General features: G+C 41.0%; 1 pseudogene; it reads left to right on the forward strand.

The window, feature by feature from the left end:
* Positions 1-482: 482 nt before the first annotated feature.
* The window catches only part of LOC128100987 (40S ribosomal protein S26-like), a 49,830-nt pseudogene continuing 29,671 nt past the window's right edge, over positions 483-20,641 (forward strand).

Raw genomic sequence — 20,641 nt, forward strand, 5'->3', positions numbered from 1 at the left:
TCTCGCTCTGTAGACCAGGCTGGCCTCGAACTCACAGAGACCCGCCTGCCTCTGCCTCCCGATTGCTGGGATTAAAGGCGTGCACCACCACTGCCCAACAGGACGGGGAATGTTTGAATGGTGGGTTCCAGTTATTTAAGTAAGCACTGGTGTTTGAGTAGTACTGGTGCTTCTGGCCTGGCCCCACAGTTGTTGGCAGTCACCTCTGCCTTGCCTGGGAGTGCCTCCATCCTTCTACATCTCACCTGGCCCTCCAGCCAGGGTCAGGACCTTTTTCCCAGGGCCACTAACATCTGGAAGTGAATTCCCCTCCCCCTGTTGTTCCTTGAGGATTAGATTTTCTGCTCTCTTGTAGAAGAACCCTCTGAGGAATTCATTCTCCAGAGATTGACATTTAGGCAGTGGAAAGAGGGAATCTGATTTAGAGGGATCTGAGAGGCGTGGTCAGAATTCCAAAGCTCCTGACAAGTTGAGAGCCCCCAATGTGGCCTAAGGCAGCTCTGCTTTATTTGTCATCCTCCTACAGTCCACCACCCCAGATCATTCTCATGGCTCAAGAAAATGACCCACGACAGCAGGAAACATGCCTCATCTCTCAAGACTTGGGCTCACAACTTATACATCATCACTTCTACCGCATTCCATTGGTCAAAGCTGGTTACAAGGCCATTGAGATGCATGTAGGGAATTAAGTGCCCTACTCCTTACTGAGGAATGCTGTGTCAGAGTCACAAGACCAGGGTTGTGGATTAAGAACAAGCTGACTTGTTGGGCCGTGGGATAGTCAGTGGGACTCAGGATTTGACCTAGGTCTTAAAGAAACCTATCAATGGATTCTGTGGTCCTTCTGATCACATAACACATAGAACTACACACAGACATTATTTGCACTAAAATTTTTAGTAGTCATGAAGAACTGATAGGGAAAAGGGAAAGTTTCCACCACACTCATGGAATCAGTTCCCCAAACACCAGTGTGGCATGTTTTCCTCTCCAAGTGGCTAGTTGGCTCTGCTAAGAAGAGACTCTTCTCAGTCCTTACCCTCCAGGTGAAGTTTTCCATCACAGTCAGATCCCTGTTTCACCTGAAGTCAATGCACACCTTAGAGGTATTATTTTTTTTCTAGTCACAACTTCACTTTCAACTGTGGCCCTGTTGATCTCACTGTTCAGTCTTACTCAAGAAGCCAGACCCTAGCAAAGCAAGGCATTGTGAAGACAAATAGGAGTTCTCTTGTGTTTCTCTGTCCATCTTTATTTATAGCATTGTTCCCTGAAGACTGCAGGTGTTCCCTGGTCTTCATCCAGGTGCAGGATGATGGGGACACTCTGAGTTCTGACTCAGAGTCAGAAGGAAAGGTGTGGTACTTCAGTCTAACAGCCCACCCAGTCATTGCTGTGAGAGGGAATGGATAAAGGCTTGGCGTGGGGAGGGAGAAGTTAGGGACTCTAGTTGCCAAGAAACCTTCAATAGCTACTTACCTGGGGCTTCTTGTACTCATTACTTGATTTCCTCAGGATGCCCTGCCTAACCCACAGTGTCTGACATAGAAAGCTCAGTGGGTGGGTCATATTCAACACCAAAATAGAACCATGATGGAGAGTTAAAATTTGTTCCCATTTAATTAGTGCTGTTCCTCTTTGTCAGAAGTCCATGGCTGTAGGTGTTATTTAGGTTGGTAATGGCATTTGGTATGAAGGAGAACCACATAGCCAGTAAAGTTATTCACTGGTGACAGGGAACCTGGGGCTGCAGCTGAACACCTTCCAGGTTGAACCTCTTCCTAGTTGTGGAATGTTAAAGCCCCCATCTCCTTTTTCCCTCCTTGTTCTCTACACAGGAAGAAAATGTTCCCTCATAAAGACAATGCCCCAAGAAAGTCTAGTCAAGCAGAGGGAGCTATATCTATTCTCATAGATTTTATTTATTTATTTGTTTGTTTATTTATTTATTTGTTTGTTTGTTTGTTTATTTATTTTAAGGCAGGGTCTCACTATGTAACTCTGGCTGTCCTGGAACTCACTATGTAGACCAGCCTGCCTCTGCCTTCTGAGTGCTGGGATTGAAGGTGTGCACCCATACACCAGGCTCTAATGGGTATTCTAACATTCCAACATACAAATGAATTAGAAAACTAGTTAAGTGTGATTTGTTTGTTGAGCCATTTGTAGTGGGCTTTCTCGCCATTCCTTGACGTTTCATTTTGGAGGCAGGGTGCATAAAAACAGTACACGTGAACCAAGCTCTTCCGCAGAGCTCCAAAGAAATGCCCACTTTTCCAGGTGAACAATGACTAGTTCCATATATTCACATCATCCAAATAAGCAAAGTTCTTTGGCCTCTGATGCAGCAAAGTTCCAAAAATGAGAAGGCTTGTCTCCAGGATACTAACACAAAGTGTAAATCAGAAAAAGTGGGGAAGTAGCAGGAAAGTGGAAGCGGGAAAGAGATCAGATGGCAGGGCACACAGTTTCCTCCAAGGTGAGAGGCCTTCGGAAGCTTGAAAGAAAAGACTTGGCTTGCTTTTGGGGCAGGGAGGGTATGGCATAGAGCCCTGCTTTGAAGGTTAGCAGAAGTGGCGCTATTAGGTCTTCTTGCCCTGGCACCTAAACCCTGTACAGATTTTTTTTTTGTGTGTGTGTGGGTTTGCCAAGCCTTTTGCTTAGAGTGCTCTGAATGACCTGTTCAGGACTTGATTGGTGGTTTTCATCTTCTGGGCTTCCAAAGGGAAGTCTAAAGTGCTAGTCAGGCAAGAAATCAGGCCATTTCTGACAGGTTCCAACAGAACACTGTCCCGAAGACATGCTGAGGCTGAAAAGGTACGTGAGCTTCACCAGGTATGATGTTCACCGGGAAGAGCCAGGTCTTGCTCCTGACAGCCTCAAATGAACCCCAAGGCCAAAAGATACTTGAAATAGCTTACTGCTTGTACACACTCTACCCCAGGCTGAATGAAGTCAGCCTCACATAAGAGGTCCTTTTGTGTCCCCACATCTTCTATCATAACTTTTCTTCTTGCCTCAATGATTTTTGTCTCAAGCCACCTCTGACGTCCAGCTCTAATTCTTGAACGTGGCCAGCCAATGCCACATCCTGCTTGACCCTCACCTCACTCATCAGTAGATTCAAGATGAGGGAAACGTCTTCCTGTAGAAAAGCATTAGTATCTCTCTCAAAACCAAGTGACCGCTTCAAGAGGTAGAAGAATATGGAAGGGTCAGGTTGGTGGTAAAGTTTATGGTGTCCCCGTGGTACAGTGCTAGAAATTAGGGTGTAGGGTTGTGAATGTCACCTACCAAATTGCTTCTTAGAGCTTAAATAGAATGAGTTAGTTTCTGGGTTTTGTCATATGGCTTCTGTTTACACGAGGGACAGTAGTGTCCCAGTCTCCTGCCTCAGTGCCCTGGTTAGGCAGACATATCACTGTGTGTGGCCAGAACACAGTCCCTCATGGGTCATTATTCGAGGTTGTCTTGTCAACATCATGCCTGATTGTGAACAGCTCTCAGAATCATTTGGAAAGCCATTTGACCATTTCCTGATGCCCTGTCATTTGTGCTACCCCCCGAAAGTGTATGTTAAATTGATGTCACCATTCCCATTTCTTCCCCAAGCACTTTCTTTTCTGGTTAACAATGAAAACATTTGTACAGTCATCGGTGGACCATAGTAACCGACATGAATCATGAAACCAATAACTGGGATGAATGCTTTTATTATCTAGAGTTGTCCATCAAGAGAGCACATTTCCATCCTTCAGGATGAGAGAACCATGCATCTCCTTCAGGTAACAACACAAAGGACATGGATACACAAATAAAAAGTAAGAGATGCACTCCCTGGTTTCTTCCAGTGTAGAGAAAGATGCTTCTCAAGCCCAAATGAAAGCAAAGATTTATAGGCTAAACTTCCCGAAGAAGATATGGACTTCATTGTAAAATGTATCATTGTGTGTTTGGAAATTTCCATTCTAAAAATTACTTAAAACAGATAGGTATAGGACTTCAGAGCTAATAAATAAGATGCAGTTCCTGGGCAGAAGTAACCTAACTGTTACATTTAATTTGTGATTCTAATAGGACCCGCTCTAAACACTTAAGCTGAAGACACAATTGCAAAGTGAACCTGGTTTGTTTTGGACTCTTGTATGGACAAAGGGGCCTCTGTAGTCAACTCTACTGTGGCATTGTGTGACATAGACTAGATTTTCATGAGCCTGAATTTTAAAGCTTAAATAATATATCCTCCTAAATGTATGGATTGATCCTTATGTTCATCTGCTTAAATGAGGGTTCCCAGTTCATAAAGTTCCTAATTAAATAGAGACACATTCTAAATTCTTGATATTTGTTAATCATATTTAGGAGAAGCCTGGAAGTTTAGATCATGACTTCATTAGGGCATTCACACAGTTCCCCTGATGGCAACATAATCTAATTTTAGCAAATTTTAATTGCAAGTACAGCAAGGGTTTAGGAGCAATGGAGATGAGTCTCAGATAGTCTGGTTTTTGAGTGCAGTGCTCTGTGCCTTTCAGCACAGACTCTATTTAGCCATACCTCACAGTTACAGTGCTCAAGACAGTCATATGAATGCCTGTCTATAAACTATACATGTAAATATTATGAGTTCTAAATTAAGCTTACAAACTAATCAGGTATGTTCTGCTGTCTTAGTCATGTTAATAAAACTGCTGAGCAAAATATGCCTTATAATTCTGTTTTGATTATTCTTTGTAACAGCCTAGAAGCCAGGTTTCAAATTCTTGGCCCCACAGAGCTCTATACCTGGGAATGCGGTTAATGGATACTGGGCCCATGTACTGAGCTCACAACCTTTCTTTTTCCACCCCTGTTTTTACCTAAAATAACAAGGTGTCTCTACTTATGCATGGTTTCCACTACCCATACATTCAAATTGATTCACTGTAGCCCAATACTCAAGAATTGTCTTTGATATCTATGTGAGAGTATCCTGGTGCCATGATCTGTGCATAGGAGGAAGGGAACTTGGTGCCATTGGGACCAAGAAAGCTGCGTCCACATACTACATGATACAGAGGTTGAAACGTGTGTTCTAGGTGATCATGTTCCCTAATTAAGGGGCTCGGGGGCACCATGCGGAAAATATTACCTTCTCCTTTACTACCCTAAATCAGTGGTTCTCAACCTTCCTAATGTTGTGCCCCATTAATACAGTTCCTTGTGTTGTGATGATTCTTAACCATAGAATTATTTCATTGCTACTTTGTAACTAATTTTGCTAGTGTTATGATTCGTAACATAAACATTTAATATGTGATCGCCAAAGGGGTTACAACCCACAAGTTGAGAACCACTGCTCTAAATGATGGATAGTTCAGCAAACTTGTGATTGAGCTCTGTAACCTTATTCTCTTACTTTATGCCTAATAATTTTTCATGGTTGTATAGCCCTTGTGTGTTTCTCATTCAGTAAATACACATCTTTCTTGGTTCCAAGGTATGATGGATAATTTCATGTATCAACTTGACGAGATTAAGGGATACCCAGATACCTGGTAAAACATTGTTTCTAGGTATGTCTGTGAGAGTATTTCTAGAAGATCTTATCATTGAAATGATAAATTGAATGATTAAAAACAAAACAAAAACAAATAAAAAAGCAACCCTCTACCCATCTGCCCTCACTAATGTGGCTCATTTAATATACTGAAAGCTCTAAAAGGAAAAGGGAGAGGAGAAAGGCAAAATCTATTTCTCTTCTTGAGCTAAGATGCCCAAATTCTTCTACTATTGAATATTGAAGCCATGGTCATCCCTACCCCCACTATCCTCATGTCTTCACATTGTGCACATGTGGTATTTATACCAAAGCCCCATGTTCTCAGCCTTAAGACCTGGACTGAATTATACCAATGGATTTCTTGGTCTTCAGCTTGCACATGGGTCATTCTAAGACTTTTTGACCACTAATGTCACATAGTTCAATTTCAATATTAAACCCTTCTGTTCTATTTATCTGAAAAACAGTGTCTAATGAACGGAGATATAGTAGTGGACAAGACAGACAAAAATCTGTTTTTCACAGAACTTACTTTCTAGTAAGAGAGAGAGTGATGAATGAGGTGTGACAGTTTTAAACATGATCCTGAATTATTTGCTACTCTGTCAATATGAAGCAGGATCAATGCCTACTCCTTTGAACTTTGCTGGTTTATAGTATCCAACAGAAGTGATGGTGATGCACTATGACTTTAAAGACTGTATCAAAGGTCATGATCACTCTTGACCTCAGAAACTCCTGGAGCTATTAGTGATAATGGGGTAGACAGCTACCATGAGACCCTTGTGTATCCTAGTGGTCACATGTTGTATTCTGGTCAGCATACCCAGCTCAATCCATCCTTTAGTATAGTAAGAAGACATAGAATGGGAGCACAGATTGAAAGTGGATCCTCTAGGCCCAGATGTCTCTGCCCAACCCATTCAAGTTACTTCCTAGCTGTATTATCAGATATGAGGAAACAGAGATCATCACATATCTTCATCCAATACTAATTCACAGAATTGTGAGCAGAATGAAGACATTGCCATTCATGACACAAAGTTTTTTTTTTTGACACATTGAATAATAACCCATACTTTTATGCTGAGCACAGCTTGGTAATTCAAGTTTGTATGTTCAGATGCCTCTTGCTACTTCATTTGAGTGTTCAAATGGTCATCTCAAAAGCTATTTTCATTTTTAAGTGTCCAAAGGGTCAACTCAAAATCTACTTTCTTTTTTTTGTTTGTTTGTTTTTGTTTTTGTTTGTTTTTCAAGACAGGGTTTCTCTGTGTAGCTTTGTGCCTTTCCTGGAACTCACTTTGTAGACCAGGCTGGCCTCGAACTCACAGAGATCTGCCTACCTCTGTCTCCCGAGTGCTGGGATTGAAGGCATGCGCCACCACCGCCTGGCTCTCAAAATCTATTTTCAAGGGAATTGTTGATTAATTCTACTCCTGACCAAACAAAAGAAACCACCACCAATAACAAGAGAATGTACCTGCTTCTGTGTAGACTCTAAATAAAGGTCATGACTTCTGATCTAGCTGCAAGACTCTTGTTTTTTTCATCAATTCCCATATCTAATCTATTAGTAAATCTTTCTGTTTTAATATTCAAAATAGATCTCCAATCTGTGCATTTTTCCACCTCTCCTCTTGCTGCACTGTAGCCCTCCCTGCGTTATCTCTTAGCTGAAACAACTCTCCTGGTATCCAGACATGCTTTTCATGAAGCACCCAAGAAATGTACTCCAGGATCATCATTAGGTCAGGAAAATGCAGTGCAGTGAATGGGTGTACATGCAATTGCTTCATACCTCCCCAGTTCCTGAGTAGTAGCAAATGTTATGCATAGAACTAGAAAAACTAAAAGGGCAAACCTGTGATCAAATACAAAATATGTATTTCCAGGAAAAGGAAATGGAGTCAAGTGTACACAAATACACACACACAGAAGCAAGGGCACATACACATGTACAAACATACATGCATACACATATGCACACACATACACAAATGCACATGCATATTCAAATGCACATATGTGGATTCATGTGCACACACATACACACACACACCATTTTAGTGTGTGTTTCCTCTATGCTTAATATCATGTTGCCATTTTGGTACTGTAATGACTTACAGGAAACTGTGGTCTGCTGTTGTGACAGCAAAATAAGCAATATATAGCAGGTAGCTCTATATGTGACAATGGAAGTGACACTATTGGCATTGCCTTGTGGATGGAGAGAAGGGGAACTAAGCCCATCACCTGGAGACTTAAGTTACCACTCTGTCCTGCCCAGTTATGTATAATCCTGGAAATGCTGGAGTGCATAAGAGAGTGAAATTTGGCTGAGTTTGGGATCTGTCAGCAGTGCTGCTGTTTGGGAGTCACCCATGTTTCTGTGAGGAGCCCGAGAGGCTCCTTCATTTGCCAGGCTGAACTCAATGAAATTCTTTGGTCTTTCAGCTCTTTCTCTAGTTGAGGTGATGCCACAGCCTTACATGGCTGCAAGGGTCCTGGAACCCTGACTAGGAGCAGTGAGAAACTAAAGAAATAACAGATGTTAAGAAGCCACAGAAACATGGACAAGGAAAAGCTGGGATCAGGTGGACTGGGCTCTCTGATGGAGTAGACACAAAACCCCAAAACTTCAGTGTGTGTGTTACATACAGTTGATCAGGGAGGTGGGGTTATTGCAAAAATTTGAGGAAGGGGGCAGGTATACAGCTGGATCAAGGAGGGAGGTCTAGCTAATCTCAGTGGGAGCAGTTTTTCTCTGTAGGGGAGCAGTCTCTCTCTGTAGGGGAGCAGTCTCTCTCTGTAGGGGAGCAGTCTTTAGGCCTTAAATATCTGCCAGGTTGAGCAGCCTTGAGGAAACAACAATGGACATTTTCAGCACACACTATCAACATTCACACTCAGGCTGGAGGAAGGTTTTGGCATGGCCAGCTCCTGTCAACACTACACACACACTCAGGACTTCACACATTCAAGGATTCCTTTTCTTCTCATAGGGTGAATAGATGCATTTTTGTTTTTATGTCTTCCTAGGAAAGTAAATCAACAACAGCATACAAACACACACGTACACAGACACACACATGCACACACAGAGACACACACATAGACATGTACATAGACACACAGATACACACACACACACACACACACAGACACACACCCACACAGACACACATGTACACAGACACACACATACACACACAAAGATACACACATAGACACATACATAGACACACAGATACACACAGACAGACAGACAAAGGTACACACATACATAGACACACACACACACACACACACACACACACACACACACACACACACGTGAGGAAATATTCCTTTCATTTGGCTAGATAGATGGCATTAGAGCTTAGAGAAGAAATTAGGCAGTGACAGAATGAGCCCTTTGGCCATTTGAGTCCTGTTGGGGTGGAGTGCAGCTACCAATGGAGCAGTATCAGCGGAAAGAAGAGCCCATGGAAGGGCTATCCAGAAATAGCCATGTGAACCTGTGAGGCAAGAGAGGCACTGTTGCAGACCAAGAAGTTACCAAGAACTTAACATTGAGACAGAGGCTTCTGACAAAGCTAGTGGGTGTCAGAGAGATGGAAGAAAGGGAAGGTCTGAATCCTGTTATTTGCTTATAGTAGCCACTGGGTCTAGAACTTCAGAACAAGGTGTCAAAGTGGCAGTCCTTGAGAAATCAAACCTAGTAAGGTCTGGCACATATTCAGGTAATATTGGAGACTGACATAGGAGGAAACACAAAGTTCTCATGTTTTACTTGCAGATCAAATCTACAAGGTATTCTAGCAGCCCCCTCTCCCAGATGGCCTGCAGGGGATGATCCCCGTGCCTTTAGATTCATACTGCTATGTGATTTCCTGCACAGTGAATGTTCTAAATTGGGAAATTAATAGGCTATCATGTGATAATTATGCGTTACTTTAACAATTGTCAAACAAGATACCATAACTTGTGCTTTGCATTTTTGGGGTTTTTCACACTTATGGAAAACCAGCAGCCATCCTCACAAAAGGACTAAGGTAATTTTCCTACGAAAAGATGTAAATAGTGTGTGGAATTGAGACCTCTGCCAACAGCCAAAAAATGCATGAGGGTGTTGACCAGGCAAGGCATCCAGGAATTGGGAGAGAAGTCGGATTCTCAAAGACACAGTGTAAAACTTTGAAATGCTAATATTTTGGCGAACAGTTTTTAAACTGCTTATTACTGCTCAGTTAAAATTAAACCAAAGCAGCAGGTCAGGTTCCTAAACTAGCCTCAGAACTTAAGAGTAAACCAACTACAGGAAATCAAACTAGCTGTGCCATCTTAACTCAAAGCTGAATAAAACTGAAAGAAATTCATGGTGATAAATATATTGCAGACATTCACTTTGAGTTTGTGGCCACATAGAACTCGTAATTGATTGCAAAGTTTAGGCCAACGGTGATAGAATGCATTCGACTATTTCTTCCATGGTTGGTTGGAAGAGTGAAGCACAGTTTTCTTGCCCAAGGCTCAGGTCATCCAGGGAAGTATACAGTCTTTATGTCCACTTCAATAAAAGGTTCTGGCCATGAAGACTTGTTGCAACCAGCTCTATTTTCTTTTCCTGGTCTAAACTGCCTTACGCTCTGTATGGTACTCTAACTTCTTACTGTATTTTCCTTTCATTAAAGCTTGCTTAACCTGTCTTCTAGTCTATCTCTGATTCTTTATCTGAAAAGGTGCTCTGGGGGCAAGCATCCATATAACCTTAGGGTATCTCACTAAATGACCAAGGTGACTTTCTAGTTATCAGGTCACAACATTTGGTACTAGCATTTGGGGGAGTCATCTTAGAAACAGATCATTCTACCCTAGTCAGACCTTCAGCTGACACCCTGACTACATCTTAATGAGAGACCCCAAAAGAACCTCCCTGCTAAGCCTGATCCAGATTTGTGACCTATCATATAAATTGTATGGGTTAATAAATGTTAGTTTTTAAGCCCCTGCACATTAAGGCAATCTGCTGTGAAGTTGGGGACAACCAATACCGACTTTTGTACCCAAAATAAACTCAGACAGAATATGTCCTCTCCCACATTCTATGGATTCTATATTTTTATTAGTTTAAATCCCACTAGGTTGAGATGACTGAGTTCTTCATGGGACTGTAACAGGCTAGCCTATGCACATAAATATGGTGACAGGAATCTAAGACAGTAAGAGAAGACATGTGCACACTTTTTAAGACTCTCCTTGTATCAAATGTATTGCTCTTCCATTGTCCAAAAGAAAAGACCAAATACAGTCACCTGGTAAAGGTAAGGTAAAAATAGATATGCAAGGGCATAGTGCAGGCAGTTGTGACACTGGGGCCATTGGTGGTGCACTTCATAGAGAAATGTTGAGAAGGGCAAAACATTTGCTTGATTTCCCCCATTGTTTAATCCAATATTCCTTATTCTCTTATTTTTAATTTTTAAACTCTATTTATTTTTATGTGTATTTGTGTTTTGTCTGCATGGATGTCTATGCACCTCATGTATGAATTGCTTGTAGAGGTTGGAAGAGGGCTTTGGGGCCCCTGAAACTAGAGTTACAGATAGTTGTGAGCCACCATGTGGGTTCTGGGAACTGAACCCAGGTCCTCTGGAAAAGAAGCCAATGCTCTTAACTGCTGAACCATATCTCCATCCTCAGTTTTCCTTAATTTTTAATGAATATGTCTGTGAATGTACATATAATCTTTAAAGTTAAGCCCATATAATTTTTAAAGTTAAGTCCTTTATAGTACGTCAGGTCAATATTCATATCAAAATCCCTTGGCATTGTTTTCTTCCCAAGCTCTCCATAAGTTTTGAAAATCTGACTGATGACAAATATGATTTTTTAAATTCCATTAAATTGTTCTAGAACATAATCAATTTCTCGAACACACACATTCCTTCCTGCTCTGCTTCTAAGAGCAGCACCGAGAAACAAAAAGAAAAAAATTTGCTACTAGAAAGCTATGATTATTTCTCCCTGTACTAGAAGGGTGACACTGTTTCTTTTCAGCCACAGTCAATATCTGTTATTTGAAGTGGAGTATCCAGTAGTGATTTTATACTGAGGGGTGCTTTTACAACACATTATACCTGTTGGGATAGAATGAATCCAATGTGTATTCTTGCTTTTTCTATTTCTATTTAATTGTGTTAAAATTAATTTAATCCTTGTTTAGTGTATTTAAAGAAAAAAGTAGTAGAACATAAATTTTAGGAAATAGACTGAAGCAACACTTGACAGTGTTTCCAAATAAAGTTGGCTAGAGGTTTCTTTGCATTGCTAGGCATTGCAGGAGGATTTTCTGGTACAGAACCTTCCAGAGAAAAGTGCTGTGGGTATTACTGGCCTGTATGCTGTTGAATACTCGTAGGATATATGGCAGCTTTCTTCTTTGAAGTCTTTATGAGCTCAAAAGCCATGGGATTTGGTATGTTTTCATGTGTATTATAGAAACTGTCAGTATTTAAAAAATGATAACAGTAGTAATATTAGACAAGAATTTTCAGTAATTGAGCCTTCAGAGCAGCCAGTAATTGGCAGTTTTGAAGCAAGCATCTCATCTGAGATGTTTGTGATGCCCTGTTTTGGGTTAGGGTCCCTCAGTCCGGTGGAGCTCTTCAGGCACATTCATCCCATCCCATCCTCATACACTTGGGAACTCTGGGGAAGCAATGATGGAGAACAGATTGTATGCCTTCAAAGATTGCATAACCTCCTCTCTTCACATTTCTGCCATACCCTGCCTAGTGTTCCTTGCTGTTCTTTAAGGTTTCCATTTCTGCTTCCATGTACACCTCCAAGGAGACATTAAATGGATCAGGTCCACTGTCATAATAGTTTCAGGAGAGCCTGTGATTTAACATACACTCAATAGTATCAAAGAAAATCTATGAGTCAGTTACCTGTTGCCGTGTAACGAACTACCACAGTCCTCAGATGTTTAAAAACCAGTGGTTCTTAACCTTCCTAATGCTGCAGCCCTTTAATACAGTTCCTCATGTTGTGATGACTCCAATCATAAAATTATTTCATTGCTACTTCATAACTGTAATTTTGCTACTATTATGAATAAAAATGTAAATATCTGATATACAGAATATCTGATATGTGACCCTCAAAGGGGTCATGACCTACAGGCTGAGAACCACTGTTTTAAAACAGTAAGAGTTTGTTAACTCATAGGTCCATATTGATTGTGCAGCTCTTCTCAGCTGCCCTTGCCTGTGGATCTGTGGCCAGCTGTCCAGGAAGGACTCTTGTATTTGAGGCTCGGATATCTGTAGGTTGGTCTGGGTTGGGCCCAGCTGATGTGACTATCTCTGTACCATGCCTTCTCTCATTCCCCATCAGGATAGCTAGGGTTTGTCCTCATGTATAAGGCAGAACTTCAAGCCAGTGACTATGAAGTTCTCTTGAATTTGAGGCTCAGAACAAGCATTTTATCATTTCTACTATACTCTGTTGGCTAATGTAAGCCATAATACTAGACAACTTCCAGAGGTAGGGAAAGATGCTGCATTTTACACTGAGAGAAAACAGAAGCTCAGATTTAATAGGTTATGATTTCATAGAGGGGTTGGGAATTGGAGCCATTTTGTAAGTAATCTACCAGAGTCAAGATAAATGTCAAGATGAAGATTGATTTTCTTTGTCTCACTACTTGATACGAAGAAAGTAGATGGAACCCCTCGGAGATGCTGGCAGCTTCCTTACTGCTACGAGGGAAGCCAACCCAAGGACTAAGCCAACCCAAGGACCAAGCCAACCCACAGTGAGAAATAGGACAAGAATCACAAGAGGAAAGTAATACAGCTCTCCTGGTAATGTGGACCTCTGAGTGTTGGCCAGCAACCGGCATTCCCCCTTGGATCTTATAGATACACCAGTAAATTCTAACATTATCCAATCCTGTGTGACTGGCGTTTTTTCTTTGGAACACAGAGACCCAAATGGCCCTGTAATTCAATGAAGGAATACTTTACTTCTCTTTAAAGTAGTGTATCCTCACACAAGAAAACCAAAATCTTCTGGTTAAGTAAAGAGAGTGTGGAGAATTGCAGAAGGCAGTGACCAGTGAGAAAGTCAGTCTTAGGACTAAAGAGCAGGAGATCTTACTACAAAGAAGCTCATGTCTGCAACTCTAATCCTGTATTTATGAAATATTTAACAGTCTGGAAGGGTCACTTAAATTTTCAGATATAATTTACTGTCTCTTCTGGGAGAAATTACATGTTTCAGTAGACAGTTACTCAGGATCTTTTTAATTTATGGCTTCTGAAATGTTCCCTCAGTTTATTTTCTCCATCTTCCCACCAGTCTGGATTTTTGTTGAATATATATTTACATCCACACCATGAGTATGATTTCCATGAACTTACACAACCCTTTAAGATTCTAAAACACTTTTTTAATAAGAATTAAACTCACACACACACATACACACACACACACACACACACACACACACACACACACACACACACACCAGCATAATTTTAGCAGTTAAACTTCTCATTTGTTTTGAGATAGTCCTGGGTAACCTGGAACTTGCTGTGCAGACTAAGTTGACTTCAAACACAGAGATCTGTCTGTATCTACCTCTTGAGTGCTAGAATTAACAGTGTGTGCCACTACATCCAGCCCTGATAGTCAAATATTAAATGCTGTAGATTCACAAAGAAGAATGAAACACATCTTTGCAAAGTGTCCATGGCTTTCATAAGCCACTCTTTACTAATTTTAACAATAAATAAATGTACCAAGTTTCAAAATCCAACAATAACATAAATAGTAATAATAATACCATGTGGTTTAGCTCTAAAGACAAGAGAATCATTCTCACTCTACTGTAATGAAAAGTCAGACATGGATGGAAATATAATGATAGAATATGGAAAGTCATACATAATTTCAGATCAGCCCTAAGTGTCAGGAAGAAAACTTGAGTTAGAAAAAGCATACACAAGTTTTAATCAAGTTTGAATTAGGTCTAGTCTAGAGAAAGTTGTGAATATTTTGCATATAAAGGCTAAGATCAGTAGATGTCCATGAATTTCCTTCTCAGCTTAATGATGTAAAAAGTTTGGCTTAAGCAGAGCAGCCATGTATGTTCCTGTATTGCACATTGGTGTTGTATATACATTGCACAATATCAAAAGCACTGGTCGTGTAGACTGCAATGTAAATGAATCTCCCTGCACTTGTGTAGGCACAATATACAACCTGTGCATGTGTGGTAGCTGGGCATTAAAATTCTAGTGTTATTTGTTGAATAATGTTACAAATGCTGTCTAATTTCCTAAGCTCTGTGTATCTTACTCTTCAGTCTTTTGTTCTAAGCTTGTGATAATTTGGATGAGAAATGTCCTCCATATGCTCAAATATTTGAACACTTGGTTCCCTGTTGGTTGGGCTGTTTGGGTAGGTTTTGTGGCCTTGCTGGAGGATGTACATCATTGAGGGAGGCGTTGAGAGTTCATAGCTGCCCCCATTTCCAGTTCTTTTATCTCTGCTTTGTGTTTGTGGTTGGAGATGTGATCTCTCAGCTTCCTGCTCCAGCTGCTGGCTGCCATACCTCCCCCTCCCAATATGGATTCTGTCTGGAAATCTAAGCCAAATAAACTCTTTCTTCATAATAATAGTTTTTGGTCATTTTTTAATCATAGCAACAGAAAAGTAACTAATACAAAGTGTTTCCTACTAAGAAAAGAAGTGGGGATAGAGTCATGTAGTGACAGTTAGTTCCCTGCTCTTTTTTCATCGAGCCTCTCCTAGGAGAATGACTAGGGCTAGAAAAGAAAGGTAGCATTCACCTCATGTCAGCCAATCGCTTGTTTCTCAGGAGCTGTCTTCAACCAAACATGATACTTCTTCCTGAGAAATGCTTCTTCATCGTAATAACAGCTTTTCTACTGTCCAGGAAGGGGCTCTATGGACACCTGTCACTGTAATGAAGTCTCCACTTATGCCTTCCTCACACTGTCAACTCCTAGGGAGTGTCTGTGTTGTCCTCCAATAAATACAATGATAAATACTCTAACTTATTATTTACCTTCTGCCACACTGTACTAAAGGCCTTACTATATTCATTGTCTTTTCAAGGTAGGTATAAACTTTCCTGGCTTCCACATTGTAAAGACATTGAACCTGAAAACATTAAATGGGTTAGGTCAGAACTGGCCCAGAACCTAAGCCACATTGTCTTCCACAAAACAAACAAACAAACAAACAAACAAGCAAACAAGCAAAAATTCTCTCAGTCATATCACAGGCAATTTCGGCAGAGCCAGCTCTGGACTAGGATACTAGGATATGTAAGCGTTGGAGCAGACTCTTAGTGTCTTACTCCATAATCATATTCTTTAACTGTGAGGTCCACATTGACTAAAGGAGATTGGGGACTGTGTTACAGAGAAAGGGCAGAGAAGGAGCCCAGTGGTGATGTAACTCTGTCTCTTGTTGGCTGTCTCAAATTGGTCAACAACCCCCTAGCCAGCCCATTATTTAATAAAATCACAACTCTGTAAGACAAATGAGTGGCAATGTAACTAGATTACACTGAATGTTCATATTGACTATGCTTGGCCACATGATCTACACTGGCCAAAAAGACAGTAGCAAACGGCACATACATTTGTTTTTGGTGTGTGTGTGTGTGTGTGTGTGTGTGTGTGTGTGTGACTAAACAACATACCTGATCCATAGAAATATCTGAAAGGAGTAAAGCTTTATTCTGTCTCCCAGATTTAGAGATATTATTTAATGTGCTTTGGTGGGAAAGACATGGTGGCAGTCATGGAAAGAGACTTGTGGCAGAGTCTATCCTATTATGCAATACCGGGACACAGAGAATGTGACAAGAACCAAAGACTAGGCTATGCACTTCAGAGACACATCACTGCTGACTGACTTCTCCCAGATGGGACCCACCTCCTAAAGTTTCCATAGTTTCTGACAGTAGTGCCAACTTGGGGACCAATTCTTTGAAATATGAGTTAATGTAGGGTATTTCAAATCCAAACTTTAAGAAGACACAGGCAGAAACTTGAAATGAACTTGTCAACTTCTACTTATGCTCTGTAATGCCTATTATGAAAATAAACCCAGGCCACCTTGTTGGAGGGATCCAAAAGACATGAAATTAAGAGACAAGTCATCCAAGTCTTTCTGGTTGTCAGATTAACATCTGGAAGCATGAGCGAGTCCTGTCCTGATCAACTGACTTGACTCCAGACACAGAATAGTTCATTCAACTCATAGACTCATAGAAAACAGTAAGCAGCAATTTGAAGCCATGAAGCTTCTACATTTGTTATATAACAACAGATAACCTGTACTGTGACCATGGGTCGTTTCTGGATGACAGCCAGTGAAGCATCCATTGCCAAGTGGCTCTTGGATTCATGCTGATGGCAGCACAGATGTTTTGTGAGAACAAGCTGTAGCATCTGGCACCATATGACCTTCAGATTGACTAAGGCCACCCACAGAGTTCATGCCATTACTGGGCCTGCTCATTGCTAAGGCTGTGTGCTTTGGTTTTAATGTGTCCCTTTCAAAATTCCTGTGTTCAAACATAATGGCCAATGTGATAGTATTAAAAAGGGGACCATTAAAAACTTATTAGGTCATGAGGGCTCCTCCCTCATTAGTGGGATTTTGGTCCTCATTAAAGATGTGTTACTTAGCCTTTGGCCCTCTTGTCCTTCTGCCATGAGAACACATGTCATTGCTCCTCTCTGGGTACCTTTTCAAAGCTCCAGGCAGTCTTCTGGATTTTCCAGGGTCTTGATCCTAGATTTCACAGCCTCCAGATTCACTTAGAAAAGCTATGCCATTAGAGTAATAGAGCTTCACATTGCCTGTTGGGACGCTTGCCTTTGGAACTTGGAGTCAACAGGCATGAAGGTAGGAGGCATGAGGCCACCATGCTGGTAGGAAGCCCAAGACATGTAGAGGTATTCCAGTCAGCACTCAATGCATGTCACAGGTGACAGCAAACATTACCAGCAAGTGCCTTCAGGTAGCTGCAGCCCCCGACAGTCAAGCCCGGCAGGCAGCCTAGAACTGAAGTCCTGTATGATACTCTCGGGACAGTATTCCACTAGTGTGTCTTGTCCAAATACTTCATCTATGGAATCTATAACAAAGGGTTTTTTTTTAATATCATTATGGAGTGGTTTGTTGTGATGAAGTAGCAATGGAAATACTGTTTATTTTCTGTTATTTAATACTGTCAAATTGCGTTGTCTACTGATTGATTGATTGATTGATTGATTGATTTTCTCAAATCCTATTCTCCCTGTTAAAGATTAGGCTAGCTCCGCCCCTGCAGGTACTTACCCATATTGACCAATATAGGATTGCTCTTTGTTGAAAGGATAAGAGAATGGATGTTTACTTTATAGAACTAAAATAGAAGTTTCTAGAAGAGTGTTTTTCTTTTCATCCTTGGGCCCTGGGCAACAAAACTGGGGACTGTTTGTGTGAAATAGACTGATTTTCACAATATGTGTGTGAGCTTTTCTGTCAAACATTCAATTGTTCATTCAATAAACATGCACAGAACATCTGTCCCACATCACAAGTCAGCCTCTGTAGGTCTCACTAGGAGCCCTGTCTGGGTGGTGCACTGATAACTAAAATATGGAGCATCATAGGTACAATGTAGCCACAGAAGTGAGCCCCTTAAAGACAGAGACAGTGACAATGTCTACATAATCTGGATTTTTTTTCTGGGTTCTTTTCAGAGCCCCAGATGAAACAGGTGCACCATAAATACATATTGGCTTGTAAGCAAGTAAACACTTTTTTTTCAGTCAGACAGAAAGCAAAGGAGTATATGAGAAGGGTGGGTAACTATGTAAAAAGGGGGACTCCTATTAAATATCTAAGAGGCACGGGGTCCCAGTCTGCTTACTGTGTAATCATAAAGAGCCATCACAGAGCCCAGTATAAAGTGTCCAGGAACCTAGCACAAACACATTACTGTTTTTTGAAAGCAGGCCCATTAAAATGACATGAAAAAATAATGGCATCTCCCTCAGGTTTCTGCTTTAAGGTGGATCCATGCAATCTCAGCATTTTATCCTGGAAACTCCCCTGAGAAGGTACACTGGGGAAGCAATTTGTATCTCTTTTAACTAAGACAGGAAGCCTTGAAGTGTGTGGGTCATCCACTTCCCTCAGTCTCCCATCCAATTGCTGAGAAACGTGTCAGATCTGAAGATTTTGTGGGCTGTTAACTGCATGTGATTTTTCCCCTGGCATTTACATCTGAGGCAAATGAAAAGCCTTGGGTTTTACAGCCAAGTTAGGATGCTGAGAACGTTCTTATATAGAGTGTGCCTGAAATTAATTAAGATAGTAGAAAGTTTATGTATATGACCAAGAAAACAGGATACATTACATTATTGTTTATTAAATAAATGAGAACGACTAAAAGATTGATGTATGCTTTCTAAGGTGTTACGCATTTTAAGCACATTCTCTCCCTGCCCCCATTCTCTGGAGGTGGGGTTAGGTAGCTCTGTCAGTGCTACTTGGTAGAAGGAGGAAATGAGTTTTAAAATTGCGACAAATAGAATAGAAAAGCAGGTATATGCAAGTTCCTGATTCACTGAGTCCTTATTTTTAATGCTTTAACCAATACTTTGGAGGCTTGTATGGACCTTTCTGAGCCCCCAAACATCATGTGACGTCAAAGAAGTCAAAGATGAGACTGGTAGGATGGTTCAGTGGGTGGAAGCATTTGCTAAGTAAGCCTAGTGACCTAAGTTAGATCTCCAGAATCCCTGTAAGTTAGATGGAAGGACAAAATTGACCCCATAAAGGGGCTCACTCACTTATACATGCATGTCATGCCATGCACAATGCCCCCATCTGTCATATACCATACACACACACAAATGATGATGATGGTTTGTTTAATGCAGAAGAAGATGAGGATGAGGCTCATCAGACCACAGACAGAAATGGATGATTCTGTGCAGAGAATGGGCTGGGCAAAGCATGAATGTGATATTGAAATAGCCATCTTTATCAACATGTAAAGATTTCTCTCTTGTGTTATGTGTTCTTCACTAGTTTGAGAGTTCTTGTGTATTTAAATAACCTCTCCTGTAGGAAGCAGTATAATGTGCTGAAAGTCAAAGACATTTAAGTTAAAAGTCCTGTCTCATATATATCATGAGCTTCAGGTTTCTCATTTGTCATTACAGGTTATATCATCTATATTGTAAAATTGACGTGATGGTTAACTGATATGCTGTATGTGAAGTAACTTATATATGGCCTGCCACACAGTAAGGCAAATAAACCTTACTTGTCTGTCCTTATATTTAAGCCACCAGGTAAAATCCTTGAAGGCAGAAATCTGGCACAGTGCCTTATAGATGAGAGCTTCATAAATATTTATCAAATGCATGGATGGATGAATAACCATAGGGTGAAAACATATTAATCACTATAAAGCTACCAGTAAAACCAAATATATTTCAGCAACTTTTTCAAAGGATACTATTGGTTTACCACCTAGGATTCACATTTGGGTCTTCCCACGAGCAGATGGTTTTCCATCACATGTCAATTTCTGGAATCAGGCTCTGTCCTTCCAACATCCCTAGGATGCTGGTGTCTTTGTAGATCAATAGCAGCAGCAATTGTTTCTTCACCTCAGACCCACAATAGCCACCCAACCTTCCACTAACTTTCAACTAGAGAAACTTGATCATGGTCACACCTGGAAATCAGCTAGCATCTCTCTCTCAATACTGGTGGTCATCAGAAAGGCTGTATGGGAGCTGCCTGCTCTAGAGGTAGCTCAGGTGGAGGCTCATTCTGCTCCATGTGGTAGCTCATCCTCCAGGAAACTAGCTAGCTCAGCGTTGTTCGGATGGTGACTGGACAATGAGGAAGGGGATAGGAAGCATGTTTGGCCTTTAAGGCTTATGTCTAGAATAATTAGAACATCACTTTTGCAATGTTCTATTAATGGAAACAAGTCAGAAGCTGGACTCAGAGTCAAGGAACAGTGAAAGAAAT

Source organism: Peromyscus californicus, unplaced genomic scaffold, assembly GCF_007827085.1.
Source record: "Peromyscus californicus insignis strain IS unplaced genomic scaffold, ASM782708v3 Scaffold_7__1_contigs__length_154581171, whole genome shotgun sequence".
NCBI lineage: Eukaryota > Metazoa > Chordata > Mammalia > Rodentia > Cricetidae > Peromyscus > Peromyscus californicus.